Source organism: Denticeps clupeoides, unplaced genomic scaffold (genome assembly GCF_900700375.1).
Source record: "Denticeps clupeoides unplaced genomic scaffold, fDenClu1.1, whole genome shotgun sequence".
Classification (NCBI taxonomy): domain Eukaryota; kingdom Metazoa; phylum Chordata; class Actinopteri; order Clupeiformes; family Denticipitidae; genus Denticeps; species Denticeps clupeoides.
In genome coordinates, this window is record NW_021630098.1 from 255320 (window position 1) to 277506 (window position 22187).

The 22187-nt window shown below is 42.6% G+C and overlaps 1 long non-coding RNA gene across 1 annotated transcript; it reads right to left on the reverse strand.

Annotated features, from left to right (window-relative positions):
• Positions 1-3139: 3139 nt before the first annotated feature.
• LOC114783504 (uncharacterized) lies at positions 3140-7087 on the reverse strand. The gene is made up of 4 exons (XR_003748502.1): positions 6864-7087; positions 6022-6498; positions 5668-5726; positions 3140-3342 (listed from the first exon to the last, which is right to left on the reverse strand). It is a non-coding gene; the product is annotated as an uncharacterized LOC114783504 (long non-coding RNA).
• Between the last annotated feature and the right edge of the window lie 15100 nt (positions 7088-22187).

Here is a 22187-nt window from a genome sequence, read left to right on the forward strand (position 1 = left end):
TCATGTCTTCTCGCTCTGATATCGTGCTGGTCGACATGAGGCGAGAAGGCGGTTTCCTCCCAGATGGAAAGCACACAGGTGGATTCGGCTTTTCCATCTGAGCACTGAAGAGACGGACCAGCTTGTCCCGGGGCAGCTGGGTCCAGGTGGTGGTCGGGTCTGGCTGCATCCCGGTGGCCTTCATGCCTGCCTCTGGTGAACTGGTCACAGCGGTGACAGGCAGAGGCAGCATGGTGGATGTTCCAGGCTGGGGTCTTCTGTAAGGACAGCTTGTCTGGTTCCTCCTGGACAAGCTGTCTGGTCTGGTCCTCTTGGCTGCAGTGTAGGGGAGAGGCGGCTTGGCTACAGTACGCCTCAGGGGCAGCTTGGTCAACGTGTTGACCTGTGACGTCCCGGCCTTGGGGTATCGCTGGGGCTTTCTGGCTGCAGGGTATTGCTGCACCTTCTTCGCCCTTTTTGCTGGTAGGGGCATTGGCTCAATCAAAATAGCCAAACCTTCAACAGAGACAATAACAAGATTTACCACGAGTGTAAAATCTACAATAGTAACATGTAAGACTTAGTTAACAAGATTTACTTGAATTATTTGCTTGTTTACTTTAAAACTGTGCTGATTCTGAAATCTTCACAATCACCTCACTTTCACAAAACTCAACTGAAAGGGATCAGTGGTTTTTATCATTAATCAAGAAAACACAAAAAACATGCGAAGTTTTACCCTCAGTTGGTTTAGTCCAGGCCCGAGCACCCAGTAGATACGCAGCCGCGCACCGCTGAACTGGGTCTGGGCCGACTGTCGTCTTCCTGCTGCTGTCGATTCCTGGATGTCCTGGTCCTCCTCGCTGCTCTGTCATGGTCTCCATCCGGATGAATATCGTAATCTGCTAACTTTGATCAGCTTCTATCTCTGTTTAAATTAAAACACAAACACGATGACGTCACTGACCGGAGCACGTCGCTTTTTTAAGTTCTTTAGTCACCACGTGATTTGTAGTGAGATTACATCTAGAAACCCTGAATTCACCTTCCTGAGCAGTAAAAGTACACAGGCAAACACAGCAAACGACAGCCACACAACCAGACTACGAAATGGTTTTATTTCATGTACTACTCGCTCACTACACCAAGTAGCTTCTCCCCGTTTTTCAAAATTGTGAAGGTGAAGCTGCCAAATATGCAAATTTACCGTGAATTAGCAGAAATACATAAGTAAACGAGGATATCTGTATGAATAGTTGTCTGAGAGTCTATTGCTGCGAGTATAAACCTATTTGCTCTGGAAAGAGCAGCTAAACCGATGTCGGCTGGATAAACGGGGACTATTTTAATTAGTAAAACATGGCGCCGGTCCCGCACTGAAGGGTTAGAGGTCACAAACCAGCCGGTCCACGCAAAAATAACATTTTAACATTGTACTCCCTACTCACCAAAAACGATGTCGCTCCTCTCGGTCGCTTTACAGCTCTGAGAATCAACAAACTCCGTTTCCATGACAACGACGTTCTCGTCCGACGCGACGTGCGGCGCAGCGCGAATCTAACATTAAACACGGAGGCGCTTATGAAACGCGACGGCGATTTTAAATAAAGCAAATAAGGATTTAATTTTAATTTGGTTATTTGATGAAGCTTCATTAAAGTAGTAATAAGAAGCAATACATGCAGTTAAATACTAAAACCAGTAATAAATAAACTTGTTGTAAAGTCCAGTTTTTAGAACAACTCAGTCGCCCAGTAATTGCTAGACAGGGTAGAAGCTATTTCGACTCGTGCACGCAGTGTTTCCTTCATAATGACATTTATTTTGATCAGGAAAATGTGAGGCCACCTCAATCACTTCGGCCTTTACAGGTGAGCTCACCGATGGAACTATTTTACCTGCTCCTGCCCCTCTAAGTGTTTAACCCTTTTTTATTCCCCCTCCTCACCTATTCCTGAATTATGGTGCGCTCTGAAAGCCGCTGTTTTGTCCGGTTTGCGCGTCTGAAGTGACAGCGTTAACCACGCCCACTTGTCGCGCTGAACCCCGCGACAAGAAGTGGGGTGTTTCACTGTATTACGTGACATTACACCGTAATGTGTGACTCTATTTGCGCTGTGTCATGATGCGATTTTAAGTGACGCTGGGACTGTCCCTGTAACTACTGGTTGTAAGTTCCTCTGGATCAGGGGATAAATGCTGTAAATGTAAAATGGCGCCAGCGTTTTTATAGGAGGGAAGTCGTGCTTTTAAAGTATACTGGCGACGATAAAGTTTTGTTTTGTGCTCAGAATGTACTCATATTTCGGGAAATATATCACCTGAACGTATAATGTGAGCTGAGCGCGGTGACTCCTTGCTGGTTTATGAATATTAACCTGTGATATTCCAGTCATAATTGCTCATATCGAAATGATGGGCTATTTTTCATGTGATGAAATAAGACATAAACATTGTTTTGTGTTTATTTAATGCTTGAGTAATATTAAATATGAATGGAGGATGAATGCCTCTGGAAAAATAAATATAACTGAACAGAAAAATCTTCTGCCTGTTTTTCTATTTGTAGCTGTGGCACATATCACTGTCGGTAGGGACGCACACAGGAACCCCCACAACTAGTCTCCTTAACCCCATCTCCAGCCTGGCTCCTTGCTGCAGCGTGCACATCACCACGGTGACCACCACTTGCTACTTCTTCCCACCTGTTGCCGGTGCGGGCGCTGCCTGCTACTGAACTCTTTCACATACCTGCCCTGCTGCATGAGCATCAACATGGCAAACAGAAGTTGTTCCAGATCACCTCTGCCTCTGCCCTGTTTCCATGAAGCTCTGCCCACATGTATATTCACCCCACAGTCTGCTTCCAGCTCCAGCCCCATGTCAGTGAAGGCACCCCCTGGATCAGCCTTGACAGTATGAACGAACCATAACAGGCCTTTTTTGTTTTTCATGAGATTAAATTCAAATTTGATGTATCATAAAATAAGTAAAAAATGAACAAACAACATGTTCAAAAACAGTTATTCTCTGCTGTGGAATAAAAGGTGTACGTTGCATTTTTGCACATAATTTTGGGTATTCCTGTGAACCCAGGAACCCTGCACCTTCCCTTTTTTATTATTACATTATTGGCCAGTGTGAAATATTGGTCATGTGGACATCTTGGTTTGGAATGGGAGCCGTGGGCCTTGTTTCCTCCTCATCTCCACCACTGGTTCATACTTTCTTCCTGGCACTTTGAATTTCACAATCTGGTGGAGGGATGTATAGCCATGCAGAATGTAGTAGAGAGCCATCTGAGTGATGTGTTCCCTGGTGTCCAAGAGGAACTTCTACTGTCATCTTCATTATCACTGATATCTGTTTCAGAAACATAAAGTTTGAGTCAGTAAAATTGCAACCAGAATAAAAACAGCTTGATATTACACATCAAATTTGATATTAAAAATCTGTATTGAGGGTAGAGATACACTTCTGGTATTTTTTTGGTGAACACTTCTAAAAAAAGTCTCAAGCAGGTAGGATTTTTTAGCAGGTTCAACTAAACACTCATTAGATGTAGTGATTGGTTGTTTTTTCAGTTCAAAGAAATTCTGGTGACACTGAAGTCCTGAATTTTGAAGCCCTAATGACGTAAAAATTACAGATACACACTTTGCTGAAAAACGGAGTTCGCTGAGAATCTGAAGTTTGTGTGTTATTAGCGCTTTGTATCGCTGGGCCTTAATAACGAATATTTAAAGTGATCTCACAGGATGCGAAACACGATTTTGACACCCCTGCCTTAAAGAATCCTAATACATTAAAATGAAGGAACAATTTGGTCAAATTAAATGGAAATTAATAATAGATAGAATCGTGAAGAGCATTACAAATTCATGACTAGCATTTAGATATTTAGCATTTTATTTACAGTCAGCAGTAGATTCATTTTTTGGACATTCAGAATCTGTATGATTTTCTACAAAGATCACATCCAAATTCATGCATTTGTTTTTTTATCTATTTTTTTTTGCTGTGGATTATGAGACTTATTGTTCCTGTTGTCATCTTAATGGTTATTTTTTTATATTTTAAATTAAAATTTTATGTTTTAAAATCCTTATTTTTGGGGATTCAGACTCTGTACCGAAGGTTCTGGAAAGAGTTTGATTGTGTGACTCATGAGACGTTATTTTATACGTTACAATACAGTGGGGTCCCCAACTCCTTAATTAAGATTCTATCCTTTTGATTCACTCATCAGTCTACGTATGTTAAATGGGGTAACTGTGTGTCCGTCCCTTTTGATGTTTGTCATGTGGTTAGTAAAGGAAGTGTTCTGTCATCTCTTCTTTTTAATGTGTACATGGATGTGTAGTCGGTGGAACTATAATCAATAACCTGACGTGTGCAGATGATTTAATGATCTACTGTCCATACAGTGCTGGCCTTCAAACGTTACTGAGGGTCTGGTCACAGCACGGTTCAGAGTTTGAGATCACTTATAATGGCAAGAAAAATTGTAAGGAAAGAGAAACATTATACAGACTGTTAGTATTGTGTATAATCTGCATTTAAGTGTTCTCTCTCTCATTTTCCATGACCGAAATGTCATGTGACATATTTTCTGTTCCTTTGGTGCGCAAAACTCTTTACCATAGACACACCTCGTAGATATATACACTAGATGTTGCATTCAGCCCCTCAGCAAAGTCATTGCCATATTTTGACGTGGTTCCGAGCTAATTAAATCACACTTCTCACACCGGCTGGTCTCCACCCAGTGAAATTCAGCTCTCGTTTCAGTCTCTGACTCTCTTGAGCTGCCACCATCTGGCACTCAGATTCCTGTTCAAGCAACTCTGCAAAACCCACAAGGTTGTAGGAGGTATCCGGCTTCGCTGTGCGGGCATGTCTGGCAAAGGTTGCCATGAGGTCTGAAGAGAGCTTGGCCAGGAGCTGCTGTACATGTGAAGAACTGCCTGACTCTGCAGCTACCTGATTAGTGTCCAGAGACTGGAGCAGGCCTACTAAGACCCGACTCCGTACTGCAAAGTCCCTGAAGTGTTTGGAGTCACCAGAGCGCACCAGAGGTCAATTAAGAATTGTGCTTATTTCTCTCAATACTAAGTGGTGGGGCTGCCCATATCTTTGCTGAAGGGCTGTCAGAGCATGTTTGTATGGAAGTGGGCTATTCTCAGATTCATGATGAAGTTATGCAGAGCCATTTTCAACATAGCAAACTCTAAAGGATCATCATGAACGAAATTAGGAAATGAAGGGGCTTCTATACATCGTCAGTATGTTCTTGGGGTGACTGGGAACTAACCGAAGGAAGATCTACATGCTGGGAACATAAAATATCAGGTACCTGATTACATGGACACTATAACATGGACATTATGACAGAAATACGTGGCTGCAGTAGCTGTTGCTGCTGTACTGGGTTAACATACGCTGGGTCTGTACAGAGTGTAGCAGAGTTGCATCTGAAACAGGCAGAATACTAATGGCTATCTGGACATGAAAAGGTGAAGCGAGGTGTTTCCTGGGAGGAGGAAGAGCAGGCAGATAGCTCCATGGCACTGATGGCTGCTGACAAGAGACTGACACTCGTTCTACTGCGGCAGTGGGCAGCCATGACAGGCGCCCGGGGAGCAGTGTGTGGGGACGGTGCTTTGCTCAGTGTCACTTCAGTGGTACCTTGGCGATTCGGGATTCGAACCGGCAACTCTCTGATTTTGGGACCGCTTCCTCATCACCTACAGAGGAGGGGTTAATGCAGAGGACACATTTCATTGAGTGCATGTCTGATGTGCATGCTGTGACAAAGACCCAAAAATCACTGATTATTATAAAACCCTTTCAATAATCTTAGTACATAAGATAGTTATGACACAACAGATGTGGGTTTGAATACATCATTATTTCAATGTTTGTCCATAACTATTTATTATCTTCCCAGTAATTTGTCTATACTTTTAATCGAAAAACAAGTAAAATACTGAATGATCCACAAAGTTTGAACTGTAGTGTAAAAAAACAGAACACTTTTACCTGTATGTTGTGTCGTCCGCGGTGGACCCTGGCCCACTCCACGGGGGGTGGAATTAAAGCTCATTTTATTCACATGAATACTACATTAAACCCCACTGAAGATGAAGGTTAACTCCATCTGCATCTATGCAGCAAAGCATCTAATTTTCATTTTTCTTTTCCACAGTTAAAAGCCGGCAGTGTAATCTGACACTGAAATATTCTCCCCACAGTCTCACGTCTCTGTCTCAGTACATGTTCATCTCATTTTCGGGATGGAAACTAATGTGATAATTACAAGGGTGTTAAAATATAACTAGTTTAACAGATTAAAACCTAAAATGGGAAATGAGTGTGTGTGTGTGTTCTGGCACTCCAAGTTATTGTTCAGTTCATAAATCCTGGCAGATTAAAATAAACTCATCAGGCAGCGAGGATGGAAGCATCTCCCAATTTCCTTGTTAGAAATCCGATGCCTTTCCAAAGCCTGGTGGTTGCCTGGAAGGAAACGGGACCATCTGTAACCCCCTGAATTTACATTCAGAATGGTTCTAGACGCAGATAATAAACAGTTACTACAACTAACAACATTCTATAGTTCATGTAATACCAACAGAACTAACATACTGATTTACTAAACTAGTTAACATTCCAAATTAAATAACTCAAAGCTGCATTACCATAGAGCAGTGGTCTCAAACTCCACTTTAGAAGTTATTTTAAACTGTGTAATTCACATAAAACCTTTTTTTGTATATTTGTATGCATCTTTACTGTGTAACAGCATTCAACGTGCAATAACTTCCCCAAATTCTACCTATAAAGAATAAAGAAATATTAATGAAGGGGACAACATCACTCACTCAGAGGTGCAAAGTTGGGGTGATGACTCGCAGCTTGGCGTAGATGGAACTCGCCTCCTTTCCTTTCTGGCTCTTTGTTTCTCTCCTGTCTGGTTTCGCCAGGCGCCGCACTGCTTGTAGTGTCGTTTTTTTTATTTGCTGAGTTAAAACTGTCTAGAACGCCACGGACACCGTCGCCATCATCCTCACGTCTCCGCCGCAGTCAGTGCCAGAATCTGCCGAGTTTTCACGACTCTGCCGTAAAGCGCCAAAAAGACGCGCCCCGTTAGGAGAGAGAAATCCTGCCCGTAAACTTTGTAAAAGCTGTGACGCACGAACTCCCACATTCTCATCCTTTTTTACAAATAGCCTAATAAAAACATTTCATTAGGCGCACTTTAAAATGAGCCCTTAAGGTACACGTGTCAAACTCGCGGCCCGCGGGTCACATCCCGCGAGATTACTTTGTATAGATCTATTAATATAACTCGGCGATATGAAGCGCTGATTGCACACAAACTACAGATCCCAAAATGCCGTGCGCACGTTGCTGAGCGCCCTACGCATTATTTGAATCGTTACATGCTGCAATACACGGATTTCGCCTGTATAGTTCAGCTCGACAAAAAGTCAGGAAAATAAAGCTCTACATCTGGGGTATTCAACTAAATTTAAAGAGTTAGAAAAGATTTCTAGAAACAAAAGTCCCAAAGATTATAACTGTTTAGTGTCAATAGTGTCCTATTCATTTTTCATTTAATCAACATTTGATGTAATTAATTCCTGAAAGTCAAATCAAATTAATTCAGAACAATTAAAAAACATTGACAATATTTATTGTCACATTACACAGAACTGAACATACATGTATGACTGCTGATATGCATGTTTTATAGTTTACTAAAAAAGAGTAGGGCTGCATTTCATAATAAAAGGAAATTGTGCATAAAAATTGTGCATTTTTAAATAAAGTTCTGAACTTCAAAAAAATAAAGGGAGAATTTTGACTCAGCAGATTTTATAAAAAATAAACCAACAATTTTTAACAGTTAAACTATTTTAGATGCTCACTTTCTTCCCCTGTTATATTCCCCTGCCTTTTTGTTCAGTTAGAGAATTGATCTCTAGCTTGTCCTACCAGGATTTTAAACATGGGCTTGAATGGAGTCAGGGCCATTCTCATACACATGTGGAGGTGCTCGATCGAGAGCCTGGAATGATATTTAGTTTTAATTATGTTCATTGTTGAGAAAGCTGTCTTGCAGTGGCGTGTGGAGCCAATCATGGTCAATATGTACAAGGCTACTTTGCTCAGACCAGGGAAAGTTGTCATAATAACCATTTGAAGCCAGAAAGTGGAAGGGTCAGTTCTTACAAACTGCTCTTTCAGGGCCACATCTTCTTGGAGATCGAGCAATTCCATCTGGAGAGGATCCAGCATTTGCCCATTCAAAGTGCTGTGTGACTTCCTTTGAGAACCCTCTGACAGCAGTGATGAGAAATAGATTCTGAAGGAACGTGGTGAGTTGCTGTCCAAAGCTGAAGCTGTAAAAACGGCTGCTGAAGTTCACAATCAGCTTATCAATAAAGCCAACGAAAGAAACAGCATCTCGTCATCCCTGAACCTGTTCCTGCACTGCTGGGAAGTGCGTGAAGTCTCTATGCAAGTCTTCCATGAAGACGTTTCCTCTGAAAGGAGCAGACAGATGTCATCAAGTCACAAATTGAATTGTCCTTTCCTTGTAGCCTCAAATTCAGATCATTCAAATGTGAAGCGATATCAACCAAAAAGGTCACATTGTCCATCTGTTTCTCATTTTGTAAAAAGAGAGAAAACTCTTTTGCCTTCTGACTTCTTAGTTCTACCAAAAAAGATGCTGCTTCCCTCCTAATGGACCACAAGCATGCTAACACCCTGCCTTTCCTGAGCTGTTTCGCATTATCGTGCAGCAAAAGATCATCAGCATCGACTTCTCTGAGGAATTCTCGATGCGATGCTGGTAGGAAGAAGATGCCCTGAGAAAAATGATCATTTGCATCATTGTATTCATCACCTCAGCATGCTCGTCTGACAGGGAGACACTGAGGACAGATTGGTGAATGATGCAATGGTAAGATGTGAATTCAGGATTGTCTTCTTTCAGTCTCGCTACAGCTCCTTTCTCTCTCCCTATCATAGCAGGGGCTCCATCTGCAGTTATGTAGATGTCTTCTGGTCTGAAGTGAGGTGAGCCCTAAAAGATCTTCACAGAATTCTGTGGTCTGTGTTGAAATACCAGACGGACTAACAGTTGAACATCGTTACACAAGTTAGTGGACTAATCCACAGATAAACCTTCACATGGTGCCGTACACTGGGGCAGTGGTGGCCAAGCGGTTGAGGAAGAGGACACGCAATCAGCAGGTTGACGGTTCGAATCCCGATCCACCAAGGTGCCACTGAGGTGCCACTGAGCAAAGCACCGTCCCCACACACTGTTCCCCGGGCGCCTGTCATGGCTGCCCACTGCTCACTCAAGGTGATGGGTTAAATGCAGAGGACAAATTTGTGTGCACTGTGTGCTGTGATGCTGTATATCACATATGACAATCACTTCACTTTCTTTCTTCTTCCTTACACATGGCTTCATCTAGCTGGTTTAGCACATCCTGAGACAATATTTCCCTTTTCTTTGTGGCAGAAGATGCTAACAACGGTATCTGTTTTATTTTATCTCAAAGCTCTTGTTTTCCATCAAGTAACGTTACTGACAACCTCTCAATCAGTAAATGGCTTTTTTGTGTTGACCCAAAATCCAAGCAGCTCTGAGGGAACACACATGAGAACATTGTTGGGCAGTGAATGTTTGACTCGGGATCCCTTTGGGCTGGTCGTATTGGATTCTGAGACTGCTTATTTGCAGTGATATTACCTCAGATTTTATTGGGAATGTTTCCATTATGTCTCATAATGCCGTTTCACATTGGCACTTTTAATAAGAGCCACGTTTTCTGAACAGATGAGGCTCGTAAGAATAAATGTATTTATCATGAACATGGACATTTCCATGCAATATAAAAAGGGTTTCAAAGTTTTGAGCCACTAAAATCTGATTTATTTAGGGTAAAAGAGCAAATGTACAACACTGTTTTCACTGTAGAATTCACCTGGGAACTTTGCTGTAATGCACATAGGTTTATTAATATGTACAATTCCATGTAATATAAATAAGGTTTCAACTTTTTGGACAACTATTAAGGATGACCTTACTAATATAACATCAGACCCAAGGGGAGGGGGATCTTGCAAGGCTTTGAGAAACTGTTCACCTTGGCAAGGATGTGCATATGGGTTAAGTTCCAAGGCAAATTGTACAGTGAAAACAGGGTAGTATTTCTACACATCCTATTTTAGCCTAAACAAGTGAGTTTTCAATGGCACAAAACTTTTAAACCCTATTTATTTTATTGTGGTCTCATGCTGAAGTAAAGAAGGCTGCTCATCCGGATGAGCAGATGAGATCAATACATGGATCTCTGTTCATAGCGTTCTATGGTAAACAGGTTGGTAATGTTGCCTGGAAGATCTTCGTGGACTGGGGGCTTTCTCTGCCATTAAACCCGCCGTTTACATATCTCTGATATTATCATAATGTCACATCTTAGTGGAACACGAAAAGGCAAAAGAGACTTACAGGTCACACACGCACTCATGTGACACTACAGGTGTCATATTTTAATGCCACTGCAATGGTGCTGATATTTAATAATAGACGCTTTATCTGTGAGGTTTTAGGGTGTACAGATATTACCAGATTCATAATGGTGTGTGTGATTGTATCTGCATTTGCAGTGGCTAATCCAGATTCATTTTCCCTTTCAGAGGTGTCCCCTTTGACCCTCCGGCCTTGCAGCCATCATGAGGGTCTGCAGGACCTGCGGTGGGACTGACATTGATGTTGACCAGTCCAGGGGACATCCAGTCTGCATGGGCTGTGGATCGGCCCTGGAGGACAACATCATCGTCTCCGAGGTCACTTTTTCGTAGAGCTCCAGCGGGAAACTATTGGCTGTGAGCCAGTTTTTGGCTGGAGATTGTGAGAGCACACTTACTTAATTATTTACTCACACCCGCTCGTTGGAAACCTGGTGGTGGCCTGGTGGAACTTGCATTATTTTTTCTTATTCTCATTGCACTCAATGTGTCTTTTAATGGCCACATACCTAAACATGCTGTGTTCATTCTTAGATATCTGATTCAGAGGATACATGTTGGGAGTAGATGGCGAGATCTCCCTAAATTCTCCCTAAATGCAGGCACGAGAAGAAAATATAATTTAACCCAACCCACAATTTATTATCCCTCCATGTCAGGTCACTAGTGTGGTTCAAAATTATTTTATTAAGTTTACTTTAGGATGTATTGAAACTAATTATAGGTTTTTCATCTTCTAAATGTAAAAATAAAAAGACAAATAAGTACTACTTTCCGATTATGATCGTCATTGTGAAACACAGCACAGCACATGGTGCATACAACCCAGCAGCCATGACAGGTGCCCGGGGAGCAGTCTGTGGGGATGGGGCTTTGCTCAGTGGCACCTTGGTGTTTCAGGGATTTGAACCTGCAACCTTCTGATTATGAGTCCATTTCTGTATATGCTAGGCCACCACTGCCCCACAAAACATCAACGCAACAAGAGCGAGAATCAAACCCCTAGTGGGCTGGCGATGGGGCAAAAGTCCCGTTTAGTTTTTAATCTGATGCATGGTTGTGATGTATTATTTATATTCCTAGTATACACACATAAAAAGGGCACTCATTTGTTTAAATTTTTTTCAACTAAAACTATTTCCCTGGTTGCGATGTGTCACGGGAACAGGTTGAGATGCAGAGGTCTTTTTTCCCCAGCAGAGGGCGGTGCTCTCGTTTGTAATGCCCCCCTTTCCTACCGATGCCAATGCGTTTAATATTCTTTTTCCAAAATATTTCAGTATTTTGTCACTGTGTTTATCTGATCAACACTGTTGCATGTAAATGTCTGTAACGTTTTCTTTGTTTTTCTTGGCTGTTACATTTTGGTCTGGTTCTCGTTTCAGCTGCAGGAAATGCCCCTTCCATGGGTTCTGCTTTCTTTGCGAGGACAGGCAAGGAGTCCCAAGCCCAGACTGTGCAGAATGGTGAGCTAATCATATACCTATTGCAATTTGAAGATGATTGTACTTTTAAAAAACCATCTTTTTGGTTTTATTTCCTCTTCTAGGTATACATAGCTGCAGAATGTTAATTTGATGTATGTGTGGGTGGTTTTTGCATTCATTTTCATATACCTGTACAGCATCATCAGTAGCTTATACCATAAATAAAAAATAACCTACACCATAAATAGCACCAAAAATGGCTGATTGCTTGCTAATGATTAGTTTGGTGACATTTGTACTGAATTTATGTATGTCCCCCCTCATCCACATTGACTAATTACAGGTGAGTCCCCTGGGTCAGTGGTGGGTTAAGTATGTGGGTCAGCTGGGTCACAGGTACCAGGAACCTATTTCTCTTACCGCAGATTCAGCCTGAGCTTATTTACTGTACTGTAGAAAGACTTGGATGAAAAGACTGAGATGGGATGTCAAAAGGTGAGTTCATAGACTGCAGGACATGACACACTCACGCACACACACACACACACACACACACAAGCTGCTCACATTGTGTGTACTGATATTGTCATAAATTCTGCAGTTTCAACCCTAATAACTGTGTTGGTTCTTTTAAAATACATGACATCACTTCCCGCCTCACAGCAGGCTCTTCCTGTGCCAGGCCCAGAGGTCTATTAGCATGTCCTCTGGCGCCACACCTTAAATCTCAGACTCTCCGATCAGAATCATCTGAATCGTTTCCAGTGTCTCGGGTGTCTGAGTCTAAAGAACATCCATTAGGTCGGGGTGGGAGGAGGGGACGACGCACCCATCCTAATCTTACCTCGGGACTGCTGCTCCAATGGACCGAAAGAATGGTGTGTGTAACTAGACTGGCGGACAGATGTCATTGTCCCCGAAACCAGTGATTCTGGCACCACCAACCGCGCAGAAAATAGCATGTGGCTGTCGTTTCAAGTTCATTGGATTGAATTCATTTACAATTCCAGCATTTATAAGATGCTCTTATCCAGAGCAAATTACAATCAGTAGTTACAGGGACAGTCCCCCTGGAGACACTCAGGGTTAAGTGTCTTGTTCAGGGACACAATGGTAGTAAGTGGGGTTTGAACCTGTGATTTTTGTGGTCCTCTGGTTCACAGCTGGGTGTGTTTCCTACTAGGCTACTACCACCCCATGTTAAAATAATTCATTCATTTTTATCTCTCAGGATGTTCATCGTTGTACTTGACGCCTGAAAAAAAGTGCAATCCAGTCACATGACTAAAAGTTATCCAGAGCTCCCTGATCGCCACTGAGCAAAGCACTGTCCCCACACACTGCTCCCCGGGCGCCTGTCATGGCGTCTGTCATTTCTGTCTGCCCCCTCATGTATGCCTATCTAGAACAGGCCCTGCCGAGAAGGGATAATGGCTCATTGGGCACAACTTGTACATTTTCACCTAGGGGTGTAACTCACTTTTGTTGCAAGCAGTTTGGACATTATAGTCTGTGTGTTAGTTATTTTGAGTGCAGAGCAACTGTATACTTTACATTTACAGCATCACATCTTCAGTGTTGTACCAAGGAAAGATATAATAAAACATTCAAACCGCAAACTTCTGATTACGGGTCCCAGCAACACTGTAACCTCCAGTCATCCTCTTCACTTCAATGAAGAAGTGGGGTTTGTGACAGCGGTCAATCACCAATATGTTTACCTCAGATTTTTTTTACATTCTTATAGTTCAATTCCTCTTCTATATTAGTTACCACAATTAATTACAGCAATACTAGGACAATCTCTGGATGATCTAAAGAGATTTTGTAATGTGCTGCCAAAAATTTTGTCAAATAAGCATTTATTTTTCATGGGGGATTTGTTTAAATTTTATGATCATTTCAATTTAACAATGAGTGCAAAATACAGTGGAGGGTTCTGTATACAGAGACATGCTAAGCTGTAAGTACAGATGAGATGTACACACATTCAGACCTTCTTTCTATATATTCACATAGAGCATTTTCAATTCTGTTTTGGCTGTGCGCTGAGCCTGAATTAACACATTGAATTAATAGATGATCACACTCATATATTTGGGGTGGGACAGAATTATTCCAATGTTCATAAGAAATCATAGAGCATACAATTCTACAAAACGTCTTTTGTTAATATGCTAAAGTATATGATTGCATTTATCATTATATAAGAATGATCAATTGTGGAAAAAGTACTGAAAAAGTCTCTTTACCTTGCATAATACAGCACTTTTATTCTACTTTTAGGTGGTATAAATGTACAAACTGTGTTCAGACCACCCCATAAAACATTTTGAGCACAGTTGGCCACAGAAGCACCAAATTCTGAATTGTATGGTACAATAAAAAGAAAAAAGAAAACCCAAAGTATCCAAAACTGTGAAATGTTCAACAACTCCTTATTAACAAGCTTCTTGTTTTTCCTTTATCAAAGATTAATATACAGATTCATATTTTTGCTGGTCTTAAGCTCATCATTCGCTGATGACCACATCGTTGTGTCTGTAGGGTGTCATATTAAAAAATACAGTCCTGCTTTATGTTACATAAGGGAACATAATTGCATATTTTCTTTGAATAACTTCTGTTTAAAGAGAAGTAGCACTGTGTCAAGACAATAATATATAAAATATCCATATAACCATGGTTTATCTAAGATGCAAGCAATTTTGTTTATGCATTTGAACAAATGCTGATCAAATATTGATTTATCTCAACCGTGCAACAAATTGTGCAACAATGACAGAAATACAGTCGTGTTCTCCATCTGCAGACTTTTGCTTGTAGGAGATCATTCCTTAGTTTACAGAGTTGGGAGAGACCAACGCCCAGTTCTTCTAGCACATGTCCACATATCAACATGAAGATTATGGACACTTTCACTTTTTAGACAGCATTATGTGTGTGATTTACAATTTTAAATAGTACCTTCCTGAACACTTTCTGTTGGGTACTGCTGTATAACAGGTCGTGTGTAAATGGTACAGTAAGTGCTGGCAGAGGTGATATAAGAATAAGAGTCAGTAAGCGAAGTTGATTTTTGAAAAAATTATCTCATCTTTTACAAACGCTCAGTCAGGTTGTGGTCATAGGGTAAGCAAAACATTAAAACAATGCAACACAATGAAGAACTCAAAGAAGAAAATTATAATGATTTTTATTGCCAACATTCAAAAATTACAATATTTGTAAAAGCTGAAAGCACGTCACTATATCATAACAAAATATGATAAACAAATGAAATAAAAGAAGAAACTGTGACTGCTGCTATATAAAGGACAGAAAAAAGGGGGAAACCCACCAACACTCTAGAGTGAACTTATCTTCCAAACATCAAAGTCCCAAAAGAAGACAATAAAGTCATAACGGTGGCTCTGAAACAGCTTTTTACAAGACATATAGCAGCAGTAGCCCACCACACCAAGAAAAGATCTGCTGATGTGTAGCAGACTGCTATGAGCAGGAGGAAGTGGAGAAGGAAGAGTAGAACTGCATTTGTCACAAACCTGACCCCCCAATCAACATTTTCATTAAGACAAATAATCACCATATTAATTCATTAAAGTAAAGTGATCATGGGTGGCACGACTGAGGGCTGATGGGAGAAGGAAAGGGGAGTCATTTAGTAACACAAAAAAAAAACGGCACAACGGATGGAAACGGATGGATCAAGACTGCATAATCTGCCGCATGGGCATCTGCTGTGATGGACCCGTGGCCCTGGGACATCATACTACCCTCCACTCAAGGGTGCAGCTCTGATGGCAGCGACAACCACAGGGCTCCGGGACTGCTGTAGTTGGTGGTCCTCCCTGGCACTGAAGGACCCGGAACCTCCGGATGCTGTCCTGTCATGTGACATAGCAGCGGCTCCTGCTCCACGGGACACCTGACATATGTCTGGTGTGTCTGTGTTCTCCTGCAGGGTAATGGCTGATCAGACACTGCAGGCTGTGGTGGACACCCGGAAAAAGCTCTACCAGCCCGCTTAGAGTGGTTGAAGTACAGGGAGCAGTCATAGGATGCTGAAGATGGCATGGCACGACTGCAGTGACCAGGCAGAGGGCAGGATGCTGCGCTACTGACGATTGTGGGCGTGCAATGGTGGTAGTAGGCGACCCCTGTGGACTCCTCTCGAGTGGTGGTGGTAGGCGTGAGCAGGGAGGAGGTTGCCAGGAGGGGGTGATGTTCTCTGCTGTGGGCTGGAGTGCTGATACAGTGCTGTTGCCTGCGGGGGAACATCAGTGCAGACGGAGAATGAGTTTACGATTAACGCAGGAGAGGCGGGGTTACCTCAAAGCAGGACCGACATCGCAGCATCTGGCTGGCAACAATCCATCGCATGCTTTGTCCAGCACTCCACCGGATCGCAAAACTCCTCCTCGATCTCACCATCTTCATGCACCAGGAAGTCATGTGGGCCCACACCACACTGGTGACAATTCAGGAAGGGCACTGTGGGAGGTACAGACCCTACACTGTTCAGACACCAGCTCGCGTTGTCCTCACTCTCGTTGCTGTCTGTGTCATCCGCATCAACAGGGAGGCTTCACAGCAGGATGCAGAGGTCCTCGCCCGACATCTCAAACATGGCGGGGGGTGCGTCCTCCATGCCCAAACACCGATTCCTCGCCACTGTAATTGGCCTCCTCGTCGCTCTGCCAACTCACCTGCAGATCGTTCCACTTCCAGGAGAGCCAAAACAAAGGAAACAGGATACAAATGGAAACTAACTCACAGGCGTGAGGCACTAGGCCAGGAACATAAACAAACACAATGTCCACATTAATGCAGCAATGATGTCTGCATGCTGCTTCACAGGTTTTATGGAGTCCCGATACATTGGTGTCAGCTGGGATGGATCAGGACTCCATAAAAAGCTGTGACGGCCCCATGGCCCCGGTACGTCACAATGGGAGCTCATATATAATCCAGTGATTGCTCTGTAAAAGACAAATCACAAATTCCTGTTCATGAAGAGCATTTTTATATTACATGTATTATATTATTTACAGTAATGTATTTTATGTCATATAATATGATGTCATTATATAATAAAGAACAGACAAGAGACAGACAAACAGACAGATAAAAATGAAAAACAACAATGTTTAGGGCAAACCAATTATTCAACCCAGGCCAGGATTCGAACCCGGTATTTCCACCACGAAGGTGAATGTGTTACCAATACACCACCAGGGTTTTTGGTTTGGTTTGCCCAATTCATACTGGTTCACAGAACAACCAGTAGATTGACTAAATTTAGCTGCCAATTTAAACTAATTATAACTCAATTTTGGCTTGGAAAGCAGTGAAAGTTTAAAAAACGATAGGATAAAAGGATTAAGAGGGAAGAGTGGAATTGTTTTAGAATAAGTTAATTTTGTGGAATGGGTAAAATTGCAAAAAGAGTAGAGGAAAGAACATAAAGAGTGTAATAGTAAATGCTAGCATGCTAAAATTAAAAAATGCTAACTGGGCCTGGCCCATGAAATCAGATGAGGTTTGGAGCATGTTCAAAAATTAAACATGTTACGGAGGATGAATAGCAGAGATGGAAAGAAAAAAGGAGGAGTGGAGAAGAAGGAATTAAGAGAAAGAGGTTAAATGTGGTTGAATTGGTTAAACTGGTGAATAGTTGAAATATGTGGTGGTTGAAATGCTGAAAGTGTTATCATTGTTGCTGTGTAAAATGGAATAATAATAATAAGAAGAAGAAGAAGAAGAAATTGAAGAAGATTTTGGGTTTTCCAAGCCTAAATTGGAAATAATGTTTTGAATGTACTGAGTGTGGGAAACCGGAGTACCCGGAGAAAAACCCACGTGAACACGGGCAGTGTGCGCAAACTCCACACAGAAAGAACCCGGGCCAGGACTAGAACCCAGTTTCTTCCTATAAGGCAGCAGCTCCAAGCACTGTACTACCGTGTCACTAGAACAGAACACGTAAACACACAGACATCATATCAATTATATCACATATTACTAAATAACTATTACAAACCTAGCTTACCTCTCACCAAATTTAAGGGTAGTGCCAGTGGTAAGCCAGTACGCTGCAGATCCTGGACGCCTCTTCTTGCTGTCGCTGGGCCTCTCTCTTCATGTCTTCTCGCTCTGATATGATGCTGGACGATGTGAGGCGAGAAGGCGGTTGCCTCCCAGATGAAAAGCACACAGCACTTGGTGGATTCGACTTTTCCATCTTTGTGCTGAAGAGACAGACCAGGGGGTAACTTAATAACTATTATAAGCTAACTTACTACATATAACTAAATAACTATAACTACCTCACTTGCTACATACTACTTACTAACTATTACAACCTATCTTACTAAATCTAACTTAATAACTATTACAACCTAACTTAATGCATTTTACTAAACAACTATTACAAACCTAAATTACTACATATTACCTAACTTACCTCTCACTTACTTCCCCATTAATTAGGCCAAACGTAAGGGTAGTGCCAGCGGTCAGCCAGTACGCTGCAGTCTATCCCATTACGAGTGATCCTGGACGCCTCTTCTCGCTGCTGCTGAGCTTCTCTCTTCATGTCTTCTCGCTCCTCCCAGATGAAAAGCACACAGCACTGGGTGGATTTGTCTTTTCCATCTGATTAACAGTAACATGTAAGACAAGATAACTTAATGACAATCAGGCTTAATGACAAAAAATGACTTAAAAAATGATTGGTATCATTAATTTGTTCAAGAAAACACCACAAATCACATGTGAAGTTTTACCCTCAGTCGGCTCGTCCATGTCCGAGCGCCCAGTAGATACACAGCAGCAGGACGCTGAACTGGGTCTGGTCCGATCGTTGTCCTCTTGCTGCTGTTGATTCCTTCATGTCCTGGTTCTCCTTGCTGCAGAACTGGGTGGAATCAGCTTTTCCATCCGACTGCTGTAGAGACAGACCGGGGGGTAACTTAATAACTATTATTACCTAACTTACTACATATAACTAACTAACTATTACTTCCTAACTTACTACATACTATTATTACATATAGCTTAATAACTATTATGGCCTAACTTACTACATATCTCCTAACTTACCTCTCACTTCCTTCCCCATTAATTAGGCCAAACGTAAGGGTAGTGCCAGCGGTCAGCCAGTACGCTGCAGTCTATCCCATTACGAGTGATCCTGGCCGCCTCTTCTCGCTGCTGCTGAGCTTCTCTCTTCTTGTCTTCTCGCTCTGATATCGTGCTGGACGACAGGAGGCGAGAAGGTGGTTTCCTCCCAGATGGAAAGCACACAGGTGGATTCGGCTTTTCCATCTGTGTGCTGAAGAGACGGACCAGCTTGTCCCGGGGCAGCTGGGTCCAGGTGGTGGTGGGGTCTGGCTGCGTCCCGGTGGCCTTCATGCCTGCCTCTGGTGAACTGGTCACAAGCGGTGACAGGCAGAGGCAGCATGGTGGATGTTCCAGGCTGGGGTCTTCTGTAAGGACAGCTCGTCTTGTCTCTGCCTGACAAGGTGCCTGGACTGGTCCTCCTGGCTGCAGTGTAGGGGAGAGGCGGCTTGGCTGCGGTGCCTGTCAGGGGCAGCTTCGTCATCCCGGCCTTGGGGTGTCGCTGGGGCTTCCTGGCTGCAGGGTGTCGCTCCAACTTCTTCGCCCTTTTTGATGGTTGGGGCATTGGCTCAATCAAAATAGCCAAACCTTCAACAGAGACAAGATTTACCACGAGTGTAAAATCTACCAACAGTAACGTGTAAGACTTAACAAGATAACTGGGAATTATGCGCTTGTTAAAATTGTCGTTTACTTTAAATCTGAGCTGATTCTGAAATCTTTACATTAATTATAATGCATGTTGGGATGGAAAACACTGATTCTTGAAACTTTAGCAAAAACATGTCCTACTAAGAAAAGTGGCCATTATGTTAGAAATTAAAAACATTTTCATGAATAAAAATAATCAGGGTGTTTTTTGCACATTTGTGAGGCTTCTTTTCTAGGTGTACTAAAAAAAATTATTAATTTAAATTATTATATACTGGCCACTGCTGACAAAATCAATTGGCCTTCTATAGGAGATAACAATCTTCTCAAACCCACATTATCGTCACCACCGTCAGATATTTATAAAAAGCAATAAAATCAGGCAACTACAAAGTCAACTACATTCCTGAGGACCCATTTTCAAACATTCAGCTCTAGTGCAGGGTTCCTGTAAGGTCGCTTTTTCTCTTAAACTTGTTCATAATTTTGGACACAGCTACTTTCACCACCATAACATGTCAACACTGTCTGTTTTTAAAAAATATATATTAGATTAGATAATGACATTAATGTATACTGATAAAGAAGAGGTCTGAAGTAGCAAAAGAAGGCAAACTATATTTATAATGTGAAAAAACTTATGCATATCATGTGAAAGACTAGGTTTTTGTCCCCAGTGTCAGTCGTCACCACTGTCAGGTTTGGTGGTGGTGGCAAAAATCTCCAAAATTTGACAGTGGTGACAAAAATCTCCAAATGGTCCTCAGCAGAGTATAGAATACTCTCACTAGAATATAACTGTTGATCACAATATTTAAAAAAAAAAATCATTAATTAAAACACCACAAAAACATGTGAAGTTTTACCCTCAGTCGGTTTCGTCCAGGTCCGAGCGCCCAGTAGATACGCAGCAGCAGGACGCTTAACTGGGTCTGGGCCGACCGCTGTCCTCTTGCTGCTGTTGGTTCCTGGATGTCCCGGTCCTCCTCGCTGCTCCCTCGTGATCCTGGCTGCCTCTTCTCGCTGCTGCTGAGCTTCTCTCTTCATGTCTTCTCGCTCTGATATCGTGCTGGTCGACATGAGGCGAGAAGGCGGTTTCCTCCCAGATGGAAAGCACACAGGTGGATTCGGCTTTTCCATCTGAGCACTGAAGAGACGGACCAGCTTGTCCCGGGGCAGCTGGGTCCAGGTGGTGGTGGGGTCTGGCTGCGTCCCGGTGGCCTTCATGCCTGCCTCTGGTGAACTGGTCACAGCGGTGACAGGCAGAGGCAGCATGGTGGATGTTCCAGGCTGGGGTCTTCTGTAAGGACAGCTCGTCTGGTTCCTCCTGGACAAGCTGTCTGGTCTGGTCCTCTTGGCTGCAGTGTAGGGGAGAGGCGGCTTGGCTACAGTACCCCTCAGGGGCAACTTGGTCAACGCGTTGACCTGTGACGTTCCGGCCTTGGGGTATCGCTGGGGCTTCCTGGCTGCAGGGTATTGCTGCACCTTCTTTGCCCTTTTTGCTGGTAGGGGCATTGGCTCAATCAAAATAGCCAAACCTTCAACAGAGACAATAACAAGATTTACCACGAGTGTAAAATCTACAACAATAACATGTAAGACTTAGTTAACAAGACAACTGGGAATTATTTGCTTGTTTACTTTAAAACTGTGCTGATTCTGAAATCTTCACAATCACCTCACTTTCACAAAACTCAACTGAAAGGGATCAGTGGTTTTTATCATTAATCAAGAAAACACAAAAAAACAAGTTTTACCCTCAGTCGGTTTAGTCCAGGCCCGAGCACCCAGTAGATACGCAGCCGCGCACCGCTGAACTGGGTCTGGGCCGACTGTCGTCTTCCTGCTGCTGTCGATTCCTGGATGTCCTGGTCCTCCTCGCTGCTCTGTCATGGTCTCCATCCGGATGAATATCCTAATCTGCTAACTTTGATCAGCTTCTATCTCTGTTTAAATTAAAACACAAACACGATGACGTCACTGACCGGAGCACGTTGCTTTTTTAAGTTCTTTAGTCACCACGTGATTTGTAGTGAATAGATGTCTGAGAGTCTGTTGCTGCGAGTATAAACCTATTTGCTCTGGAAAGAGCAGCTAAACCGATGTCGGCTGGATAAACGGGGACTATTTTAATTAGTAAAACATGGCGCCGGTCCCGCACTGAAGGGTTAGAGGTCACAAACCAGCCGGTCCACGCAAAAATAACATTTTAACATTGTACTCTCTACTCACCAAAAACGATGTCGCTCCTCTCGGTCGCTTTACAGCTCTGAGAATCAACAAACTCCGTTTCCATGACAACGACGTTCTCGTCCGACGCGACGTGCGGCGCAGCGCGAATCTAACATTAAACACGGAGGCGCTTATAAAACGCGACGGCGATTTTAAATAAAGCAAATAAGGATTTTATGTTAATTTGGTAATTTGATCAAGCTTCATTAAAGGAGTAAT